The sequence below is a fragment of the Manis pentadactyla genome, chromosome 4 (assembly GCF_030020395.1).
Source record: "Manis pentadactyla isolate mManPen7 chromosome 4, mManPen7.hap1, whole genome shotgun sequence".
Taxonomy (NCBI): domain Eukaryota; kingdom Metazoa; phylum Chordata; class Mammalia; order Pholidota; family Manidae; genus Manis; species Manis pentadactyla.
The window spans coordinates 56,795,845-56,820,877 of record NC_080022.1 but is presented as its reverse complement, the minus strand read 5'-3'; the positions used below and the strand labels follow the sequence as shown (position 1 = coordinate 56,820,877).

At 41.2% G+C, this 25,033-nt stretch overlaps 1 long non-coding RNA gene across 1 annotated transcript; it reads right to left on the bottom strand.

Annotated features, from left to right (window-relative positions):
• Positions 1-4,323: 4,323 nt before the first annotated feature.
• LOC118925183 (uncharacterized) lies at positions 4,324-24,448 on the bottom strand. Its single transcript, XR_005029945.2, has 3 exons — positions 24,019-24,448; positions 6,060-6,151; positions 4,324-5,114 (listed from the first exon to the last, which is right to left on the bottom strand). It is a non-coding gene; the product is annotated as an uncharacterized LOC118925183 (long non-coding RNA).
• Between the last annotated feature and the right edge of the window lie 585 nt (positions 24,449-25,033).

The following is a 25,033-nucleotide window of genomic DNA, read 5'->3' as shown; positions in this document are numbered from 1 at the left end:
TGCCCTGAAGAAAAAGTCACTAAATGCTTTTATACATCATCTCATTTGACCCTCATAGGAATTCTATGAGGTGAATCTTATCTTTTTATCATTTAAAAGAAAAACTGAGTCTCAGAGAGGTTACATAATTGGAATAAAGTCATGCAGTTAGCACAACCAATTGAAATACATGGACTAGGTCAAGATTTGGATAATAAATGCATATATTTTCTGAAACTAAAATTTGGTACATTACATAAGACTTCTTTGTTATTTATAAATTTTCTTATGTAATAAATCTCATAAGGGTTAAAAAAATCATAATGCATTTAGGTACATATGTCATAATTTGCCTTACCTGACAATAGGTACAATACAAGAAATGAAGTCTGTCTCAGAAATCTGGGCTTCAAGTTCAAAATATTTGGTGGGAGGGATGATGAGGAAATATTATAGTCACTGGGACTGGACAAAGGACAAAAGTTAATGAGAACTATGTCAGATGAGAATTAGATGGACCAATCATATTTTTTAAATATCCACCAAGTCAGCAATCCTGAAACAAATGTATTTAGTACTCATGAAAGAGTTTAAAAGAAACAAACAACTGTGTTTTTTTAATCCCGTTTTCTTTTGACTGTTGGAATGAAATGAGAGTTAATCATCACCAATGGCTTGGGAAGGAGCATGCAAAACAGATACCTGTTCAAATTATGTCACAAACACAGTCCTAGGGCACAAATGCTTCAGTTTAGCAATGTCCTCCAGTGGGCTGGGTGGGAACAATGGGAAATCCTAGTTCAAAGGTACCTTCTTCTTTTAAAGTACCTTTCACCACACATCAGATGCCCTTTAGCAAATGTGCTTTCCCTTCCTTTCTCTCTAATCAGAATAGATCAAACTACTATCTCTGTCACAAAGGAAGCAGCAACTCAGGACACCCAGGAAAGGCTGGATGAGGAGGCTTAATTTGTTTTTATCTCAGAGATCCTTCCATTGACACTGATTAATCTCTCCCTCCAACTTGCAGGGTTAGCAAACCTCTTTTAAAATAGCAGCAATACGACACTCCCTAAATGGGATTTTAACAAATGTATAATAATTACTCTTATCATAACAGCATCTCTTTACCACATTCAGAAGAGAACCTTGCCTGTCTGCCATAAGTGGTGTTATTAGAGGAAGGAGGGTGTTTTTCTGTCCATTCATACTCCAGCTGCCATTTAGTTACATTCTGTGGGGACAATGATTCTTGCCTTTCACAGAGTGCAGATGCAAATGCAGAACTGCAGCATTCAGAGAGATTCTACTGTCTGTCACAGAATTCTACTCAGCCCTATTTCTTTGGAAATGCATAATATTTCTGAGCTGTAGAAAACTCTCTTTAAAAATAAAACTGCTTTCTAAGTCCACTGTAGCCCAGAAAGAGAGGTCAGATATAAGGAGTTGCCACAGCAGATCTGGCCTTTAGATAAAATGTCTTTCGCATTTGTTGAAATGAAAAGAAGATTTTTGCATGAACCGAAACTCAGTTGCACAAAAATCAAATTGGAAAGCTCATGTTGCCCTTGAGCACAACAGCAAGAAAGCATTTTCTTAGACCCAGACCCTCTGCAACTTGCTGATGAAAAAAAAGCATGGACTTCAGCATCATACAGACCTGTGTTCAAGTCTTAACCTGTTATGTACAGACAGAGCCTTTCAGACAGTGCTGTCCATCAGAATTTTCTGCCATCATAGAAATACTCTGTATCTATTCTGTCCAATAAAAAAGCCACTAGCTACATGTAGATATTGAGCACTTAAAATGTGGCTAGTGAAACTATAAAACTGAATTTTTATATATTTTTTTAATTTTTATTTCATTTGAATTAAAATAGCCATGTAGGGTTAGCAGCTACTCTTTTGGATAGTACATCTCTGAGATAAGAACCCTTGTTGCGTCTTGCACTTCCTGCCATTAAGGAAGAGTTGCACATCTGAGTGCTGAGTTGGTCTCTTTAGATTCTGAAGACGGCATACACTGCACTTAGGAACACTTCTCCTCAATTCCCATCTATCAGGTGATTCAGAAGGCTGCCATCAAATACGAACCAGAGCAACAGAGGAGTTTGCAGCACCTTGAGACTGTTGACACACCTGCCCTTCCACTCAGGCTATAAACCAAAGGTGTCAGTGGCAGAAGAGAATGCTGGGTGGAGGACCAGGCAAGTCCCAATAGGAGAATTGCTACATAGTCTCCTAGAGCTTGAGACTCAGACCATGCTTTTTGCATCAGGAAACAACTTTCTGTTTGAAAATCAACACCTGGCATTCTACTAGGCTGTAGGAGGAACTGAGTACTGGTATCAAGGACTACGTGACCAGAGCAGCTCATCATATGCTGGATATTGTTTGATACACTGTGTCATAAACTGAAGCAAGTGCAACACAGTCTATGGAAACAGTACATTAGGGATTGCGCCCAAGGAATTCAAGGAGGCACAAGTAAATTGCATAAACAGTACTCAGGCTCCCAGGTCACCTATTCCTATTGTATCAATGCCTCTTCTAAAACTCAAAACTATAGTGCACAGGCAGATTTCTTACAACCAATTGTCAAAAAAGGGAAGAACTGGGGCTTGTTTCATCGGTGGGTTGGCATAATATGTTGGTGCTGACTGAAAATGGACAACTGTCATTACAATTCCAGTTATTTCTAGAGGGCAATTAGTGAAGAGGAATCCTCGCAGTGATCAAAACTTTCAGCAGTACCCTGGGTCATCCAGTTCCAGGGGAGGGAGATGTAGCTTGAGGTACTTAGCCTCCTGGTAAGTAGTTGCATGACTTGGCTAGTTGTTGAGGGGCTTAGAAGGAACAGCACTAAAGATTTAGGACAAGCAGTTCTGGGGAAAAAGTATGTAAATGAATCTATAGAAGTGGGCACAAAGGTGCAGATAACTTTGTGTCTCACAAAAGTGCTCATTAGAGAGTATACCCAGCAGAGAAAGTTCTCAGCAGTTAGAAGAGAATGACTCTTCCTGCAGATGTCAGTTTTCCCCTTTCCTTAGCAATCTGAAGGAGCATGAAATAGGTTGTTGATAAAATGGCTACATGGCAGTAATTAAAGACACTGGATGGGTCTAACAGAGTGGACTTCCTCTTATCAAGATTGACGCAGCTACCACCCTGGTGAATACCCAGTTTCCCAAGAGAAGAGACCCAGTCAGAGCCATAAGTATGGCACTGTCCCTTAAGGTAACCTCGAGGTCAGCAGGAGATCAATTACAACAGGCCACTTCTGCCATGGAAAGGGCAGTGCACTGAGGTAGCTCTTGGTCTTACGCCCAGCAGAGGATCAGTTGTAGCAACCATAGCTTGACAAGAGCAAGGCGACTATCTGTACATACCCTCAAAGAGGAGGGTCCCTGGTACTCCAGCTAAAGGTAAGGGGATTCGAGAATAGATGGTGAGGAAGGGAGATGATGGTTAGTATACCTCTAGAATCAGTTGCACCTGACAGCATGCTATCCTTACCAAAAAAAATAGAGAGGTCTCTCAGTATAGTGTGGGTAGGCAGATACATTGTGAACACGTGAGTTGATGTGAATGGTGCAAGGGAGTGGATTGTATCATATGCCGTCTCTGTTTGCTTCCGATCTCTTGACCTCACCTGTTTCTGTCATTGCCACTCTTGTTTCAGCACCAACAGTCACTGTATTGGCCAATTCTCGTTGGACTGTAAATTCATGTGGGTACAATCTAACAGCATTTTACACATGTTCACACAATACACATCTTGCCTCATGCTCCAGTTGATGCTAAGGGATGAGATACTGGACTGGGAGATAAAGGGAATACTGAAAAAAAATTAAAATGTGAGACAATATATTATTTTGGGTACCACATATGCACAGCCTTGACATGTAAAAGAATTATTGTCCTGGGAGCAAACATTTGACCAAGGAGAAATGGGAGCATATGGGTAAATTCTCCATCCTTCCTCTCTTAGAAGGGTGAGCTTGAGAAGCAGTGGTTTTTGTGGTCTCTCAGAAGAAAGTGCCATGAGATCAGGTAACAGTCTCACTTGACTACGTAGGGCAGCTGAATGCGCCTGTTTCTTGGCTCTTCTCCGACTGTCCCTGCCTCAGTCTCCTTCTTCCTCAGCACTGCTGTCCAGGATTAGAACCCAGGCCAAGGGCAAATGGCATTACTGAGATTCTCCTGGGGAAAAAAAGACATCTCTGTCTATCTATCTATATATATCTGTAAAATCCAGGTGTATGAAAAGAGAGGTCTATGTTTAAACAACCTCTGAAGAATAGAGTTAATACACATCTTTTCAGCACTTCAGGAAGTCAACCTCTAACTCTTGTTTACTGACTGGCTGTCAGTTCCAACTCATCTGTCCTTTAGACCTGATCCAAATCCTTCAAACAGCAGCACAACAAACACATAGAGGTACCCTGAAGAGGACAGGGCCATGAAGAAAAGGAAATTAGGACTAACTAAACATTGTGCCACACAAAATCCATGTATTACCTCATCTAATCTTCACAGGTAGGTAGCATTATTAACTCTTATTTTACAGAGGAAAGAATGGAGTTCAGACCAGCAGCACTCAATTACCAGTGGCTGTGAATCAAGCTCATAATTTTTTCATGCACACAATCTCTAAAAACTGGATTCCTTCACTGAGGAACCAGAGTTGTGTTTAGATATTACTGTTTCATGACCTGATTTAACTCAGCAGGAAAGTTGGCATTTGGGAAGCGAAAAAAAAAATCCCCACAAACTATCTTGGCAAAAGCGGAAGTTAAATACAGTTTTATGTAAAAGAACATAATAAAAGAGAACAGAGAAAGTAGGAATCTTGGACTGCATTTGTCCAAACCAATGATTTATAAATGGTGTGATGCAAAATAAATTTGGATGTGCTGTTCATTTTTGATCAATATGCCCAATACATTTTGGCAATCACTAAAGATATTCTATTCAGACATGGCTGTCAGATTAAGCACGGCATTCAGTGGGTTGTGCAACCCACAGTGATGTAGAGCAGAACAAAGCTTGCTGTGAACCAGAAAGGATTATATCACAGATTCAAGCAGATGCCAAACAACGCGCTGTTTCCTGGAACACTTGAGAACACTCCCCTGTGAATATAAGGAAGGGTAGTTAAGACAGTTAACATTTCTATCAAACAGCAGGAGAGGGGCTGAGAGATCAAGGGAATACTGAAAAATAAATAAAATATGAGACAATATATTATTTTCGGTGGTTCAGACTGATCAGCAATGACTGCTGACTTGTTTACTGTTGTTAGATAAATCTTAATCCTTTCAAGTCTTGCCACTAAAAATATCATGAACATGAAAAGTGTGAAAACTATTGTTCTAAGAAACCTATTTACTTGACCAGGCTTGCCACCCCACCTACACTGAGATACAAGTGGAAAACTCTACTCATTAGAGCAATTTATTGTGTGAAAAAAGCACTTTTCCCCACCAGTGCAACCAAAATGAAAATAAGACTAGCAGGATAGAGATCCACATTCATGGAGCTTTCTATCAGAATCAGTGGCATTCCTTTGAGACAGGCGACTTACCTGGACCCAACTGGCCCAAAAATCCTGAAAGGGAGAAGACATCATTCACTAACAATGTATTCGGGACATAGAAGAGCTAAAAATGAAGCTCCCTGAGCCTCAGGCAAGAGATCACAACATGTATTAAAAAGGGCCAGAAAGAGCTCCAAAAGAAGAAAGCAGGGGTTTTGCTTTAACCTGGCCATTCTTCCTCCCTTTGTGGCATATGAAGGAAGCCTGCTGAGTAGAGAGCATTTCTCCAGGAAACGGCAGACCCCACCGAGGAGGGCAGGTAAAAGCGACCACCGGCACTCCAGTGGGGCTTTGAAACAAGTCGTGACCCTGGTCAGGCAGAGGCTGAGGAAGCCCTTACTGAGCCTGCTGGTTGGCCACAGCTCTTTCAGGGGGCCCAGCTGCATTTTAAGCTTGAAGTTTAAATCTTTTGCAAGATTTAACCCCAAGGCGACAAGTTTTGCCTGCTAAAAGACCTTCTTTCACATGGTTGTCCTCTTACCAAGATTTGATAATAACAACTCAGTGTATGACATTGGCTTCCACACTGGGCTCCTGATACTGTCCTGGAAATAACCAACATTTGAAGGTGGCCTGTGGAGAAAAGGACACGAATGTAAGGGCCACAGGGCACTGGGTGAAAACCCTAAACTCCATCACTTGCCGGTTGGCTAACAACTGTCTGATCTCAGTTAAATAGGAAAAATGATACCTGCCTTACCAGAGTGTTATGAGAATGATAGCATGCCAAGTGTCCAGCCCAGAGGGTGCTCAATAAACGTTCATTCTCTTGCCCTGACTGCACTTAATTTCAGTGTCTCCTTTAATCCTCACAACCCTAGAATTTACATTCTAGTGAATGGAGACAGATAACTACATATGAAACATGTACAGTGGTGACACAGCTAGATGGGAAGTAAGTGAAGTAGAGGACTGGAATGCTGAGTGTGTGTGCTAATTTAAACAAAGCTGGCTGGGAAGGTGGTCTTAGAAGCTGCCCCTCAAGGAGACCTGAAGGGGTGAAGAGTGAGCCAGGCAGAGACCTGAGGAGGATGTTTCAGGCAGAGGGAACCCCCAAGCACAAAAGCCCTGAGGTAGGAGCATGCTGCTTTGCCAACAGGATGCAGTGGCGGGGTGGGCTTGGGGGCGGGTGGGGGAGGCAGCGTGCACATGCGCAGGGCCAGTCAGTGGTGGGACATGAAATGAAAGCAGCACGGGGGAGGCAGTCATCCGGGGCTCCATAGGTGATGGTTAGCTTTCTGAATTTTACTCTGAGTAAATGGGAAGCCAGTGAATGTGTTGAACAGAGAGGCAACATGATATTCAGTTTTTACAAAGATCATTCGGCTACTTTGAGAAAAGACTGTGCTGGAACAAGGCCAGAGCCTGAGAGAATTCACCGATTCGGAGGAGAAATGAGGGTGGCTTGCTTAGGACGGTAGTGGTGCAGGGGATGAGCATTCAGGGTGTGCATCTATTTTTTAATAAGCGCAAAAGAATTTGTTTATGGATGAATTTGAGTGTGAGAGACAGAAGGAGAGATGTCAAAGATAACAGCAAGGTTTTGCTGTTATTTTTTACACTCCATAGAAAATCACCAGTGATTGTTAAACTATCAGCCTTTATAAGTAACCCTGAATTAGTCATTTTACCTCACTAACTTTAGTTTCTTAGAAAACATTTTGTGTTTGGTCCAGTGGCACTTCAGGAGCACTTCCCTCCAGGAAATTTAATTTGAGGATGGTGTTCCCTCTTCCCAATTCTAAGGGTTACTTCCCTAGCTCCCTCCCTGTGCATCATTCTACTTCCCTCCTGTTTTCTTCTTTCTCACTTTCCTTTTCCCATTCTGCCTGCCTCTTCCAGAGCCAAGGAGAACTGAGGAGAGTGGGCATGACTTGGAAGAGAAGCATTCCTGCCCTTGTGAACTATGCTGGCTGTACATTCTCAATCCATCAAAGGCTAAATCTTGAACATCTACAATGGATTAGGTATCCTAGGAAGACAGCAGGACCAGGGACCAGTTGCTTCTATTTGCATTACTGCCTTGATTCTTGTGGATCTCTTCAAAAGAAAGTATGGGGAACAGGGTCCTGTAGAACTGAAACTTACATCAGGTAAGTTTGGGTCTAACTAAAAAGCCTCACTTTTCAGTTTTGCCTGTTACCTCCCTCAAACCTGTTCCCAGCACTCCTAACATGTAGACACTTGACTGATTTGAAAGTTAGACAAAGAGAAATTCTACTGGACAAACAGAAGTTCCTCCTATCTACTTAGCACTGGATTGCTTATAGAACCTTCTCATATTCACTACACCATTTAAACCTTCAGACAGCCCTGTGAGAAAGGAAGGCAAGACAAGAATTATTTTTCCCATTTTACTGGTAATGAAATCAAAATTCAAATGATTACTATTGCCCAAAGAAACAACTGATAAATGCAGGATCTACATGAAAATCACTAGAATGTGGGTCTTCCAGTTTCTAACCATAATGGTATTTCATAATAGTTGACACTTATTGAGCACTGTATAGCTCGTGTTCTCTGAATAGTTAAAATAAATCATCTTATTCAATATTTACAAATGCCTATAAAATGCATGTATTGCCTCTATTTTATAAATGAGGACACTAACACTCAGAAAGTTTAAATAATTCAACTATGCTTCAATAAAGCTGAAACTTAAAAACATAAAATAAGGTTCCTATGTTGACTTCAAAAAGAAAAGTTTAAATAGATTGCTCATGGGTGTTGCTGAGTATCATATAAAGAAGTTTGTATGAGGTTGTAAATAGACTCCGACATAGCTGACTACCTCTTCATTCCTACAACACTTACATCTCCCGTTTTTTCTCCTATATTCATTACTTAACGGTTTCCTTCCTACCTTGAGGCCATGGCTTCTTGGTTTCCTCTCCTAATTCCTTTTCCTCCAGAATCATCTCAATTTTGGAGTCCTCTAGGGCAGATCCTGGGCTCTTTTTTCTTCTTCCTCTTCCTGCATGATTTTCTCCATTACCCTGGATTCAAATACAAACTAATTTCTGAAAACTCTCAAACGTCCATCTCCAGCTTGGCAGTCTCCACTGGGCTCCAGGCCTACTTCTCCTTCATCTCATTGACTTTTGGCATATCTGCTTGCCTGTCTCGCTGATGTCTCAAACTTAACATTTCCACAATGGAACATGTGATTCCCTCTTCACCCAACTCCCAAACTGATCATATCACAGACTTCTCTTTCTCTGAATGTGACAGAACCACCTGAAACTAAGATTCTTTCCTTTCTCTCACTCCTCACAGTCTACCAGCAAGTCCTACCGGCTCTGCCTCCAGAATACATCCTGAAACTCTCTAGTCCTCTCCGTTCTAAGCCCCCCTCCATGTTCATCCAGACCTTCTCATGGCAGTCCCCCTCTCCCATCCGTCTTCTCTACAGTGACTTTTCTGTAAATGTAAACCAGCTCGTGTAACTCCCATTTCAAAACCTTCAGTGATCTCCCACAGACTTAGACAATCTTCCTACACCTCCTGCCTTCTTTTTCCAGGTATGCTGGCTTTTCAGGTATTCTTAAAACTTTTCCAGCTCTTTCCCACCCCAACACCCTTGCTGTTGCCTCTGCCTGGATAGCTTCTCTGTTGATCCCTTAGTTGGCCAGCTTTTTGTCTTGAACACTATCTCCTATGAGAAGCCTTCTCTGACTACTGCTGTTAGTTTCTGTCACAGCACCCTGCTTACTTTGTTCATCACACTTATCATGACCTGCAATTATCTTATTTATTTATGTGTTTACTTATAGCCTCACCCCACATGAGGGCAGAGTTTTGTTTGCCTTGTCACTGGCACAATACAGTGTGTGCATATGTGTGCCTAGTACACAAAGCTCAGTAAATATTTATTGAGCAAAAGAAACAAGGAATGAATGAATCTCATTTAAATATGCAGATCCCCGTTTTCATAAATACAGTGTCTTGGTGATGTTCATCCTCTGTGTTCTGTGTTCTGTGCCCAGGAAACTCAGAGAGGCATCCCAGCGAGGAAGTAATGCAGAAATGAGCTGTGGTCAGAACCTAATCTCTGTTAAATAAGAACAAAGAGGACAAACTATATCGACTCAAAAGAATCCAGGCTGTTAGGCCAGGCGCCAGAAAATTTTGGCTTTTTCACTTCCTTAGGTACATCACAACTTGAATTTCTGAGAAGTCATCCAAAGTATTACTATATATTACAAAATCCATTTCACTTAGCTCTTAAACACACGTCGTGCTCCATTTCAATATCGGCCAGACCACTCAGCATTTATAGGGTTGAAGGCCATATCTGACCTTGGCCTTCATCTTTGTCACCAAATGTCAGAAACTGTATCATCATAATAATTATTTGTCTTACATTAAGAGCCGACTGTGTGACAAGTACTGACAGGTACTAGGTGCTCTGCACGTTATTTGTGTTTAATCTTTGCAACAAACCTATGAGGAAGACTTTTTGCCCAAGTAATAGTAGACAAATCCGAGGCTCAGAGGAATTACATTACTTGCTTTTACACCAAGCTTGTAGCTGGTCAGAGGCAAAGCAGAGACTGAACTAAAGTTTTCTGATTCCAAACTGAGCATTGTTTAAACTATATATTGCCTTTTGAAAAAATCATACCAATGTATTTTTATTAAGTTATTTAAATTTTTATTGGATAGGCCATATTTTCTGATCAACTAATGAAATGTGATTTTTCTGTAAGAGACAACCTGTGTAAGCTCTCTGGCTCCCCACTACTCCGCTAGGATGAAATCCTATCTGTGATCCTGTCCCTGGGAACCATCTTAATTTGCCCTCCCTCGGTAAACAAATAGTTCATGACGTTAGAGATTTCTCTTACCTGAAGTCTCCTCAAAGAGGAAATGAATCTACTTCAGTAAGGATCTGTGAAACCCTAGGATTTCATGAAAATGTTGAGAGGTCCTTACAAAGGGTAGAAAAGGTTACCATCATCCAGCGTTATTTTCTATTTGGGGCTATTTAAAGTTTGAAAACTACTGCCCTTAAGAAAGAGAAATAAAGAAAGGAAAGAAGAAAGGGAGGGATGGAGGGAGGGAGGAAGAGAGAAAGAAGTGAAAATTCTTATTTTTCTTAGAATGACTTACACAATTAAGTCATCTTTATTTGTCTGGAAGAGAAAGACGCAAGACCAAGGGTAGGGTCTCTATTAAGAAAGGTGAAAGTAGGTGTTTCTCAGCCCTAGGAAGGAAAGTTAGATGGAATGAGAGTATAAAGTCCTTCAGCTAGAATATCTAATAGAGACAGGAGAGAATAAGAGCATAGTTTTAGAGTCAATAAGTTCTACTACTCGGAGAGTCCCCCACTTTTGTGAAGAATTCCTAAAAAACAGCACTAAAGTCGTATGGGTAAAAATTCAACAGGAAGTCATACAAACAATGTAAAAAGTGCTCTATCCCCAGAAAGTTAAACATATTACAAAACTCTTAATTACACTTTTGGTGATCTATCACCAGCATTTCCATATATTCTTAGATTTCATTTTTCTTCTGTAATTTAACACACAGTTGTCCATCCTAAGTCCAGTGGATGACCACTTGAGACTTGCAGTATACTTACTGGTTTTTTATATTCCATTTTTGTTACAGCAGCATCCTTTTCAGAATAGACGTACTCTTCCTCTGCCAGACCTATTCACGTTGGTGTGGCCCAAAAGGTGCTGCTAAGCCTATTGCTCTTCACTAGCCACACATTATCTATAGGTAAATACCTGTAGTCCTATTGCTTTAAATAATACCCATGTGCCACCATCTGTTAAAGCTTCATCACCAACCCTGATCTTTCACCAAAGCACACTTACTGGTACGACTAACTCCCTACCTAACATCTCCACTAAGATGTATAACAGACATAGATATCCTAGACTTGAAATATCCAAAACAGTGTTTTCATTCCCCAAAACCTGATCATCCCCCAATTTTTCATCTAGCTAATAATTATACCACTCATTGCTAAAAACAAACAACTTTTGGGGTTTGTTTGCCTCCTCTTTCTGCTTCACACTCCACATCCAGTGTTGGCTTTGTCTCCCAATGTTAAAGCATTCATCTACTTGTCTCAGTCTCTTCTGCTGCCGCTCTGGCCCAAGCCACCACCATTCCTCCCGTGGATGACATGCAACAGCTTCCTAACTGGTCCCCCTGCTGCTGTTCTCACTCACCTTCATACAGTGTGTTCTCGACAGAAGCCAAAGTGAAGTTTTCAAAGTGTAAATCAGATCATGTTACTCTCCTGCTTATAACTTCCCAAAGTTTTCCAATTACACCAATACCAAAGTTCTTCAATAAGATCCAGACATCTTACTATGGTCTAGGACAGACCAAGCCACTTACTAGGCAGTGAAACCAATATACTAGTAAGTATCAGCATTTTAAGATAAAATAAAATAGAAAATATCAGAGTTTACTGTGTGTAGTAAGGATAAATATTATTTTATGAAACTTGCCTTTCAGATGTGTGTGTGTACGTGTAGTGGACTGCAACCTAAAATGTATTTCTTACTATGGGTTGCATTAAAAAAAGTGGGAAGCCATTGGCCCACAAGATCCTAAAAATCTGTTCGTTCACACCTCCTGTCTGATCTCCCACCCACCCCCTGGCTCATTCAAGATACATTAGCACTTCTGGACTCCTTACTGTGTCATAGGAGAAGAAGGCAAGCTTCACCCACCTCAGGTCCCTGGCACTTGCCCGTAATGCTCGACTTTCAGTTATTTGCATGGATGGCTCCTTCTTACCATTCAGGTCTCAGCTCAAATGCCACCTGCTTAGAAGCCATATTCTAATCTAAAGCAGTCCTTGCCAGCCCTCTATCACATCACCCTGTTTATTTCCTTACACTACTGACCATCGTGATCTGGCCTATTTATTTCTTCATATTCTTGTCTTTCTTGGCCCTTCTGCCATAAACCACATAATGCAGGGCCCTGTGACTGTCCCGTTTGCCACAGTTACCCCTACACTTTTACCAGCATCTCATGTGAAAAGTTAGATATTTCCATTTTTATGTTTTTATAAAATAGGGACAACTTATATTGAAATCCTTAAATAACTGTACTTACACTGCTATGAAAACAAAGATGCAGCTGCTAAAACAGAACAGTGAGCATCAGGCAGGGTCCATGGGAGAGGCCGGGTGGCTCGCTGGCCAGCTGAGGGAGGAAAGCCCAGGTGTACAGAAGGTAATGTCTTGGCACACAAGGTATGAACATGGAGATTGGTTGCCACCGACTGCTGAATAGTTAGGAGCACTGTCATCATTTTTATTTCATGCCCTGTGGTTCCTGGCACCAAAAACCCTTAAAAACCAAAGGGTTCATCTTGACTCCCCTGCAGATATAATGGAACCAGAAGTATGACCTGCACCTAATGCCTTCTGTCCTGAATGGAGGGGACCCAGGAAAGCAGGTAAACAGTGGTGACTGCCAAGAGTGACAAGATGGGGGCAGGGCCAGAGTGGAAACTGTCCTCAAGGAGCCAGGTTCAAAAGTAGGCCCCAGAGCCTAAGAAAAAGGGGCCCTCACTCCCTTCACAGCCCCACCCAGCAGAATTTACTAAGAGGTTACTGGGATTATGCCTCAATCTTTATTTAATTCTTTCCAGGTGTCCGATCATAAAAAGGCTTGTGTGGTAAGGTGAGGAGTTTGCATTTTCTTTCAGAGTTCTTTGGGGAACCTCTGAAGAGTTTAAGCAGGCGAGTGACCCATGGGGTGTCTCTCAGGGATGCTCCTGGCTGCTGTGTGGAGGGGGCTAAAGGGTCTGTGTGCTTGGGAGCTGGGATCTCCATGACAGACACTCCCGGTGAGAAGCAGTGAGAGCCTGAACAAAGACCGGTAGTTTGGAGGGGCAAACCCTTCTGGAAATCTGACTCCAGGATGGTTAGGAACTCCAAACCCTCGTTTTCCACTGTAAAATAAAGCAGAGAATGGCACCTATTTCAAAGATCACTGTGAGGATTAAATGTGATAATGCACATACACTCAGTTTCTGGCACATAGTAAGTGTTCCATTAATGTTAGTTATTATTTTTTTGATCAGCCACTATTATTATTTTTTAGCACTGTGGGAGGCACTGAAGTAGACAAAGACAGACCCCATATCCAGCAAAACAGAGTACACATTGAACTGTCAGTTTATTCTTGCTGGTGCAGAAGGCTTCTCAGAGGTGAACCTGGAGCTATGAGTGAAAAATAGCATTTTGAGAAGCACTTAATTAATAACTGCGCTTAAGCCAACTGCAAACACGGAACAGAACTCTGGTCTTGACTGGGGTGAGCCCATGACTGAGGCAGGGGGGCCGTAAGGGCAGGCCAGGTGGGAGTTGGAATCAGGGTTCCAGTCACTTTTCCCCGGGCGTCTGGGTTCTGAGACAAAGCTCCAACCTTCCACTAGTGAGAGAGGCTGCAGCGATCCAGACCCACAAAAGGTCGGGGCTTGAGGGCCCCTCAGCACAGGTTTTTGTCTGCAAACCCAGTTTCCGAGGTGCCTGAAAGTGTACAAATAGTGAAGCCAGGCCCAGCCGAGCCAATTCATTAGGACGCTTCAGCGCTGCATGCTGATTATTTGCTCTCCATATCACCTCTCCTCAGGGGGCTCAAAGGAATCAGCAAATCCCCCGCATCAGAGCTACGAATCCCCAGCACAACCCATTCACACACAGCGGGGTGGCTGGGGATTAATTGGAGGGGGAATGTTGTGAATTCCAGAGAGTTCTTTCTCTTTGCCTCACAGCCGGTGGCCGGGGATATTGCTACATGAAAGCTTCCCTGTCAGTATCAATCACCATTGCCCGGGCTGCTACATTCCAGAGAATGAATTGGCCTCATTTGGTGACTCAGCTGGGGTGGGGGGAGTCATTCCTGAAGGGTCCACATTCGTGGGCCCCACTTCTTGCTCCATCCGTGGTTTCCAAAGACAAACAGAAACCCGCAGGGCCCAGTTTTCTTTTTCCAGGTTCCCGACTTTAGAGAAGTCTGGGAGTGAGCGGATCTGGAAGAAGGTGGGAAAGGGGTGGGCCCTGGGGTGGGGCCTGGGCAGGAAGTGAGTTGGGGGCAAAGCCTCGGCTGAGAGGGGCGAGGAGCCCAGTACCCCCACGGTTCTCGTCTGGCTTTGATGCCGGCCGACTACCCCTTCCCATCTCCAGGCTTTTCGGCAGGAGGCCTGCGAGCTCTCCCCAAGGGGTCCGCGGCCGGGAGCGAAGTGAGCCTAACCTCCTCCTCGTTCAGAGGCGGGGGCGCGCCAGCAAAGCAGATAACAAGAAATGCAAATGTCAAATGTTTTCCTCAAGGAAGCAGTTGCTGGGAGCCTCGAGAAAAGACGGGAAGGAGCCTCTTCCTGGGGTTTCATCTCTGAAGTCTGCAGACGCAAATCTTTCATTAATTCTTACCTTCTTAAATGGAAGACTTGCAGGCTGCTTTCCCCACCCCAGCCCCCTGCGCCGTCTGAACATTTCTGTCCCCTTCTAGTCCCTCCTTCTGCGGAAACCGTTTCCTGGAACTCCCGTCAAGGCGAGAGCCCAGAGGACGGACCCTGGGGAATGCACGAATCCGGGCCCCTGCTCTCCAGGAGAGGTGCCACCCCTGACAGGTCCGGGAGGCTGAAGCCCAGAGCCGCGGGGTCAGCTGCTCTGGAGCCTTGTGACCAGAGGCAAGCCGCTGGGCTCCCTCCACCTCCGCGCAAATGCTGATAACAACTCCTCTGCCTCCCTCATAGGACCCTGTAGGGGTTAGTGGAAGAAGAGATTAAAAAGCGCTTTGTAATTTGTACAGTGCTCAATATAAGGTATTATGATTATTAAATTCTCTCGTTGGCTGCAGTATTGGCTGTGTTAATGATCTTTATAAAAACCTCATTCTGAGTCTACCTCCTGCTGCCCAAGGAAGTTCTCATGAAGTGTGTCCTGGGAGGGACAGAGGTAAAAAGGTATGTCGAGATACACAAAGAAAAACCCAAACAAAAAGCTAACAGAAAAAATGTGATCATTATTATTTTCAGAAGTAAAAACAGTGATACCTGCAGCATTTCGACTTACAGGTGCTCAGAATGTGAAGGTTTCTCATGTGGGCATTATTCTAGGCCGGTTGTGCATTTTCCAGGGGATTCTTTGCCATGGCAATAGGCAAACACTGGCCTGAAAAGTGGAAGACTACTTAACTTTGAGCGAGGCAATTTCCTCTCTCCAGGCCCCAGTTTCCCCATTCTAAAATATGTGAGTAGGACTGGAATTCTTTAAGATCTTATCCAACATTTCTGTTTTATGATTTCCTGGATGCCTCACTTAGGCATCCTAACTTAGCACCGCTGAGGCTCCAAGGTCATTTCATACTTGATAGAATATCAAAGAGTTTTATTTCTCATCCTGGGATAAAGGACTAAGTGAGCAAACAATCCAGAATCATGCCAGCCACTGAGGGACCCTTAATTCTACTTAATCATAATGAGAATTTTTCAACATTTGGAAATGAATACGGGAGAAGCATGACATCATGCCTTAGAACACTTAGAACTGTGCAATTGGCACAAGATCTCCATTGCAATTAGCAGTCTTCACACCCCCAAAGGCTTTAACACTAAAAGTGCCTGCTTCACTTAGTAACTCCACTCTAAAAACAGACACCTGAAAACCACAACCCTGGTACTGCAAGAATCCTAAGGAACACAAGGTCAGCATTCCATTTCACCACTGCAACGTGCCAGATATGAACTCTCCTGTCGAGTTTCCCACCCAGTCTTTATCTCCCAGCTGCACACGTCTGCCTAGAGAGACGCTTTTCTTTTCTTCCCAGCTGCTGTCAGCTGGCTTGTCTGTCCTCAGTGGGAGCTTTCAGGTTCAAGGCTCCCCCAGGCTCCGTCTGGGGAGTTCATATACAGCCTTGACTGCTATTCTGAGGGATCGTTTTAATTTTCCCCACTTTGATCATGTCAGTTTCCACTACAAACAAGGCTCACCAGAGGCATTGCTGGGCTCACAAAGGCAAACACAGTTGGCTTAGCATCGTGCACCAGAGGCCAGAATTCTTCAGCTTTCCCTTCGAGGCTATTTTAACCCTTGGTTGCATATTTCCCAGTTAACACTTTTTACCTCCATTCCTTGCAACCATAGGCGTGTTAGGTTCCTCCAAAGAAATGCAATGATTTCCAGCCTTTAATTAAGTAAGGATCCAAGTGGCAGATGCAGTTCACACACACTGGAGCCAAGCCCTGGCTAAGAAGATTCTTTTGCTACAAATGCTCTGCAGTTCACTGATAGTAACTTCGGCTACCAAAAATAGCTCTACCAAGTGCCAGGAGCCATTTTAAACCATTTAGAATATTATCTCATTTAATATTGGAAAATATTAAGATGAAATAGGGATTATGTGGACTTGATAAGTGAAGAACTGAGGAGATAGAAGCTAAGCAGTCTGCCCAAGATTATACAGCTAGCCTGGAATGGCACAGGGGTTTTAACCTGGATTTGTTGGGCTTCCGAGGTAGACTCTAACACTGATGTGTTAAAAGTTAGACATTAGCACTCATGTTGTAGTAGAAAGAGCTCTTAATTGAGTTTAAGGAGGCCAGAATTTAAGTCTCTTACTGTGGCTACCTCGAGCAAGTTAATTTTCTCTATGCCTTGATTTCCCAACCTGTACATTGAGGACAGAATTAAATCAGGTTTCACACTGATGGACAGTGACTGCAATGAAGTGGAGGGGATGCTTGATAATACAGGTAAATGTTGTAACCATAATGTTGCTCATGTGAAACCTTCATAAGATTGTATACCAATGATACCATAATAAAAAAAAAATTAAATCAGGTTTTGGGGTGGGCTTTTTTTTTGCCAAAGTTCTATCATTCATTTTATTACTCATACCATTTATTTCTCATACATTCATACTAATACTTGGTAACTTTTCTTTAAATCAATGCACTTTTTAAAACCAAATATCTTTAAATTAAACTTTATTAAGGTAAAAACCAAGTAAGTTGCTCTAGATGGTAATGATAAAAGTAAGATGATAAAAACAATACTATTAAATTCTAGCTAGATACTCCAAGGCTTTAAGAGTTAGGCTAACCTTATGTTAAATTGGAAAACATACAAGTCAGTTAAAGACACTGAAAGTTAGTTAAGATATATTGAAAGACATACTAACAAACACAAGCAAAGACTTTCTGGCCAGTGTAACCCAGTGAGAGGAGAATCAAACATGAAAAAACTTTCTTACCACCTTCCTCAAAGTTACTTAACATCATAGCTATGTACGACCTAAAGTTGCCTCACCTAAAATTTTTTGCATACAACCTGTGATCCCCGATGTCACATTGAGCCAGATGACATTGTGAGCTTCTCTTTCAGCATTTCCAGCTCTAAAATACTTTGATTCTAATTAGAACAGTTAATATTAATGGATATTAAAATTGAAATTCAATTCACTAGTACCCAGTATTTCCTAACCTGTAGAGAAAGTAAAATAGGAAGAGACATTGACAATAATAAGTAATCACTGCTATTAATTTTTTTGAAGGAGAAATAAATTAAGACTCTTCTCTGCTAAGTATCTTCCAGAACTGCAAAGCACTGTAGCCATGTAATAATTTTGCATATTTACTATGCCATACACCAGTGGGTTTTCAAAGTGTGTTGAAGTCCCTGGGGACAACCAATACCCTTTCAGATCAAACCTGTTTTCTTGATAATACTATGATGTTCATGCCTTTTTCACTCAGTTTTCCGAAGGCTACATAAAGTGAGATACTGCCACAGATGGAATGCAGAAGTAGATACAAAATTTCAGCTGTCTTCCACAGACACTAAAAAGATTTGCAAAATCTCAAACAATGCCACTTGCCTCACTAAATATTTTTTCCTTTGGAAAAAGATAATTTGTTTTTAACAAAAATTAAGTTATTTATGTTAACATATAAATAGTTTTTTAATGTTATTTTAAAACAAATGATTTTAAAGTATCTCAATTTAACTTCTATTATGGTAAATATTGACAGATATAATCCAAATAAACAAAAGCTCTTTGGACATTCAATAATTCTTAGGAGTATAAAGATGTCCTGTAGCGAAAATGGTTGAGAACGTCTGAGCCCATTATAAATAGCAACTCAGAGTGCATGTGCTGGAATATGAAGCGAGTGAGGTCAACAGTAGTTCATCATAGAGCTACCTATAGTGGGGAGGAACAGGAAAAAGCTATGCGGTTAGCAAAATGAACTAGTACAGTTAAGAATAATGAACAGTTAGCACTGCTGAAATGATCATCAACTTAGTGACATCATTTGTGATCATGACAAAGGAAAATTAGGAAATTAAGAAGAAATGTGACCATAAAATGTTTCCAATATATCAATATTTATCTATATATATGTATAAACAGAAGCAGAGCACTGAATTCCAAACACTGTGGCTGTAGCAATGTAAAACATGTCTGCACAGAGGCCTACGATGGAATGTGGAAAATGGAGACTTTTCTTGAGAAGTCACATAAGAAAATTTATTTTTTACAAATTATTTTTAATAGTGTCCCCAAACTGTTTACATCATGACTATAAAGCGGTAGTTAAAGTTTGATTTCTTCTGTGGTTAAGAAGCTGCTGAAAGGTTGGGGCACTAGAGCCATGGTTCTCTGATCACTTGATTAAATCAACAGTTGACTGAATGTATCTCAGTTGCTGTAGTAGCTGAATCCCATCAACTATAAGGCCATAAATTGATTGTGACTATCAGCTGTGACCATGGTCAAAAAAATACAATTGTCAATGAGTGTGCTTCATGCAGATAAGGCCAAAGTGTATTCATACCTACACAAAATGTCTCATTCTCATTTTGATTCTGGGAGCTCAATTTACAAAGATAATTAACAATTCTCTTTATTTTAAGTGGTTTCTATGGATACCTTCTATAAAGCATTTCATTCACATCTATCCAATTTAAGCTTCTCATTTTAATTTAAATACAGTTTTCATTCCTCCAGAATCTATATATGATATCTGTAGTTCATTTTCTGAAAATAACCTATGAAAAGCATTCATGCACACAAAATTTTCAATTTATGTGTTTAAAGGTTTAAAAAGAAAGAGAAACTCCTACAATATAGAATTCATAATCTCAGAGTTGGAAGTCTATTTTCATTGCCTTATAATGACTCAAAACCTGACCTGTAATCTAGAGAATCATTTATATATTTTTGGTCATTACTGGGTGTTTTTTTCCCTTTGTTGATCTTATTTATTGTTATGTTGCAGTTTTTTACTTAGCAGAGTTGGGACTAAAACTTTTTATGTTCTAGTGCAGTTAAAAATTCAATAATAAGTTAATTAATAGCACTTAGGTTTATACTTAGTATAGGAAAATTGAACACAAATTTTTTTAAAGACTCAGGTAACTGATAACATTGCCAACATTTGCTAATAGAATAAGCACTTTAAGTTTTTTTAATTTCCTTTTTCCAAGAAAAACTATAATATATAAACTTGTTAGAGAAGAGATCTGGTGCTGTGTCCAGCTGCAAATCTCTCATTTATTTATCTGCTCTGCAAACTTTATATGCCTCAACCTAGAAGCCAAGATCTTCCCCATTATGACTCCAGATGACTGCCAGTTTTATCTATCACCCCTCCCTGTGCAGACCTATTATGCCATAAATAGGCCTACTAAGTTCTCCAGGGAGTACCCTTGTTAAGCTCTGGCCTTTGCTTTCACCATTCCCTCTCACCTTGAAATGCCTCCTTCAGGCCCTTCAGTGTCTGTTAACTGAAATCCTATTCAGGCCCCCAAGACCAAGGCCATGTCCCTTAGGACACTTCTTGATCTTCCCAAACAGAGGGGGCCATTCTTCTCTTAATGGCCGAAGCACTGTTATTACTCTATGTGGTACACTGTGTTCTGTAAGATTCATTTGTGTATTTGCTTTCTCCTCTACTTCAAAATAAAAACTCCTTCACAACTTTTGTTTTATTTTTAATAAGTGATTCATAAGTACAGTAATTACACAATTCAGAAAGACCAAGTGATAGTCAAGGACACATGTCTGCTTCTGTCACTCTCTTCACTCAGTTCTCCTCCCCAGAGGTACCCAATGTTACTAATTCCTCGCGTATCTTTTCAGAGGTAGTGTATGCCTGTATAAGTGTGTGCATGTCATGTGTGTGAGTGTGTGTGTGTACACAAATGGTAGCATATTTTCATGGAATTCTACAGGGTGGACACATAATCCAGTGAAAAGTGCGTGGGGGCCAAAAGCCAGCTCATGCTTCTGTTGTCAAACTGTAAATTCTGCAGCTTTGTTATGCACATCCTACAGATAGGGCTTTCTTCAGATTTCCACAAGTGACTTTCACAGACTAGCAGTGGTCCTACTGTGTACTTTTATTTCATTCTTAATTTTAACTTTATTGTAAAATATCTTTGTCATTTTCTTCACTTTGCACTGTTACAAGAAAGGACTTACATTACAAATTTATGTTTAAACACCGTCATCAGGAACAAGATGAATTGGCAAAGCCTGTTCTCAAGCACTGGCCGATTTCTTTAAACTCACCAATTGACAAGTCATCAGTGGATATACTAAATTGATAGCATTGTTGTCAAATGAAATATTCCATGAAAAGACTTTGGGAAGCATGAAAATGCAACAATCATACTTATAGTGGTTATTATTCCTTTTGAAGCAAGAATTTTAAGAACATTTACTAGGTTAGCTTATTTGGAGTTTATTAAATCTAAAAAATAAATTTAATGTGATAATTTTACCTTTTTCTTTTCCAAATCAGTCTAAGATAACTTTAAAAAAAAATACTGTTTCCATACCAGAGGGCTCATTGGGTATCAGTTGCAGAACATGTCAAAATCAAAGGCTCTTATAATTCCAGAAAAAAATTATCTTTAATGCTTCTCACTCCAGGGGTCCTCCTTTGATGTGTCTCTGCCCTCATTTTCTATAGTTAAATCTAAACCTGTGTTTCTTAGAAAATTCATCATACCACTTGGGAGCCAAGATTTGCAAGCCAGGACCATGGCTCCTGGATGAGAACACAAAGACTCATTCTTATATCCAACCAACTATTTGTATTCTATAAACCTATCTAGATTATAAGCTTTAGATTCCCCTAAGAATTTTAATTTAAATGGCCTTGTCACTCTGCTTGGGCTTGTTACATTTAGGTCAGGTCTCTAGAAGATAAGGAGCCCTTTCCCCATGGCCTATTAGGTGGACACATACAGTTTTTCTAATGTCATACACATTTAATACTTACTCCTATTGGATGACCTTAAAAAAAAACTAAGATTTTAGAATTTTAAGATAAAAATCAAGTCCTGCGCCAATCATCATCCATATACCCAACGATGACCTTTATGCCCTTCGGTTCACCTCTGACCTTGGGCTTAGGGAAAAGTGAACAAGGTGTTGAAGAAGATGTGGAACAGAAGGAGAAGGAGCAGTTCTAAACTTAGTGGTTGGTTTTTCAGGTCTCTAAACGCTAGGGCGTCAAAAGTGCACTTTCAAAACAGCATGCTTTGTTTAAGGTAAGATGTATTCCTGGCATATTTTTCACAAAGCAGTAACAAGTATTAAGACATCATCCCCTACCCTGCATTGAAGGGGTCCAGAATACACCACTATGCCACACTTGAGCTGAAGGCATTTCAAAAGGATTTTTTCTTTAATTCTTTATCAAAGAGCAGAATCTCCCAAAAGAACTCAGTTGTCATAAAACCCCTCTCTGGGAGCAGCCAGGAAAGCTTGACTCTCATCTCTGAAAAATAGAAATTAGCACCACACCTAAACTGACAACTACACAAACTATCTCCTATCTGGGCCCATTTATCTTCCTAAAACTCATTTGTTTTCCAGTAAGTGCTCTTCTCCCCATCCCCTAGAGTGTTAGTACATAAGCCCCAAATTGTAACCACCTCTTTGAGTCACATTTTTCTGTGAGCATGCCTGTGCACTGTACATAAGTAAATAAAAATCTGACCTTCTTCTTGCTGATCAGTCTTTAATCTGATCAGTAATTCATAGGTCCCAAGGACAGAACCTAGGAGGACAGAGGAAAAGTTTTTCCTCCCTGACAGTTTGGCCATGAGGATGGGATGGTTTGCTCCAGAGACTGAAGCTGAAACCTCAGGACCACTGGTGAAACTGGCAAGGGTAAGTTTTCCTTAGCAGTCTGTCACCTGGATGACTGCTTGAAGGCCAGGTGAACAAGGGTAGTAAGGACTTGTCTTTGTCTTTTCTTTCTAAATTGGCATTGGCAGGAGAATACACTTGAAGGAACTAGTTTTGGGAAAGTATGACTCAGGTGGCTCAGGTTTGGACCATTCTTGGCCGTAGATCTTTTCGCTCAATGTGTCCTGGTTGTCTCATTTTGTATCCTGACAGCATGGCTTGGATTCAGTGAAAGCATTCTCTCTCGGAGTTTACACCAGCCAGAGGGTACAGATTGTTGGCCTGCATCTGCAGGCAGCTAGCCATTAGGTTAGGGGTCTCAGGAATCTGTAGTTGGCTGAACAGACATGTGGGAGTCTGGGCACCCCATTTGCACCACTGCCGGCTTTCAGGATGTTTGTCTCCTTTCCTCATTGCCTTGCTAGTGAGGAGAATGCCTGTGATACTGAGGGCTTTTATTTTCTCTTTGGCGATCTTTGGAGGTGACTATGGATCATGTTCTGCACCCTTTGGTGCAACACCGCTTACATCCATGGTTAAGCCATTAAAAAGGCTTGTTGGTTTTGAGTTACATTTTCCTGTGAACTTGCATATGCACATATGTAAATAAAAATCTGTGATTTTTCATGCTAACTTGTCTTTTGTCAGTTTGATTCACAGGCCTCCAATTACTGAACAGAAGATAGAAGAATAGTGTTTGCTACCTGACAGCATCATTTTTTGCTAGGGAAATAATACTCACCCTTTAAGGTCCAGCTCAAGTGCTGCATTTTTCTTTCTTTAGAAAGTGTTCTTTTTCCTTCTTCTGACTTTCTAAGAAATTTGCTTATACTATTTTTAGAGCATTTCCACAGATACCATAATGATATTATGTTACTTTCTCATATTCTTATATCTGTGTTTTAAAGGCTAAGAATTTATCTATCCTACCTTTGGATCCCCAGTAATACTAATGACAATATTTTGTGTAATAATAAAATATCGGGTAGGAAGGAAGACAACTTATCTAATGGCCCCAGTATTATGAATCTGAATAGTTTCTAAGGTGGTCAATTATCAACTGTTAGCCTTGGGCAAGTCCCTTTCCGTTCTCAGCCTTAGCTTCCTCATTTGCCGAATGAGAATCATAGCACCAATGTGGAAACTTCCATTTTCTTGGTGATTAGATGAGGTATCTTTTCTAAGCATCTAGCAGAACGTTGAGGACATCAAAGACACACTGGTAAGTTAGTTCCTCTGCTCCCGACACCTACCTGAATGCATGTCTGAGCACTGAGGAATTCAGCCGTCTTCACATCTGGGTTCTGTAGTCTCTTTCAGGAGACTGCCCTCCTCTCTCCAGCCCAGATGAAAGTTCTTCAAAATGAGATTTCTCCTAAAGACAACTCAGGGCAAAAATCCCCTCCAAGACCATATGGAATTAAAAGGCCAGGACTTCTGGAAGCTGTTGCTGTCTTGTTTTAGGCATACGATTAGATTAGCTTACTAGGAAGGTAAGTGTCTTCTGCATCCGCTGAAGGAGAAAGGTTTGGTGGTGGTGGTAGTGGTAGGAGGGGGTTGAACTGGTGGAGCTGGGCTTCCGAGAGGAGTGGGGATAGAAGAGGTGGCCACACAGCATGGCTGAGCCAGCAAGGGAGGACTTCAGTAATGTGAACAGTATGTCCATCTCTACAGGAACATATGTATTTGTGTGATTTTGTCCTCTGTGTGAATCTGCACATCAGTGCTCACATGTGCAGGAGAATTACCCAAGAGAATGATCATCCGTTCGTTCATTCATCTGCAAATGTAATAAAATTAAATGAGCTTTTAAAAATGCTCCAGCTATTGGGGTGGGGACAGGAGTGGCAATAAATAAGCCACCCCTGCCTTTAAGGAGACTGACTCCAATTTGTGTACAGGCTATTGGAGACAGACGAATCAGTGCTTTACAATGCTGTTCTATGATAGGTTAGCACAAAGTGCTGGGAAACAGTGAGCAAAATGCACTGGAAAAAAAAAAAGCACTGAGCTAGGCCTTTTCTCCTCTGCAGGGTCTACAGATATATATTTAACTTCATATATTCTCCATCCCATACCCTCCCCACCCCAGGAATTTGTTTAGAAATAGAAACAAATCTCATGAGACCCTTTTATTTTTTTTCTTTTGCCATGCACTAAAAAGCCAATACTACACAGAATTTCATTTCTACTTTAGGGCCACCCTTTTCTTCTGCCAATTTCAAGTGAGCAAAATAAAAGTGTGACTTTTAGTTACAGCATGTCCTC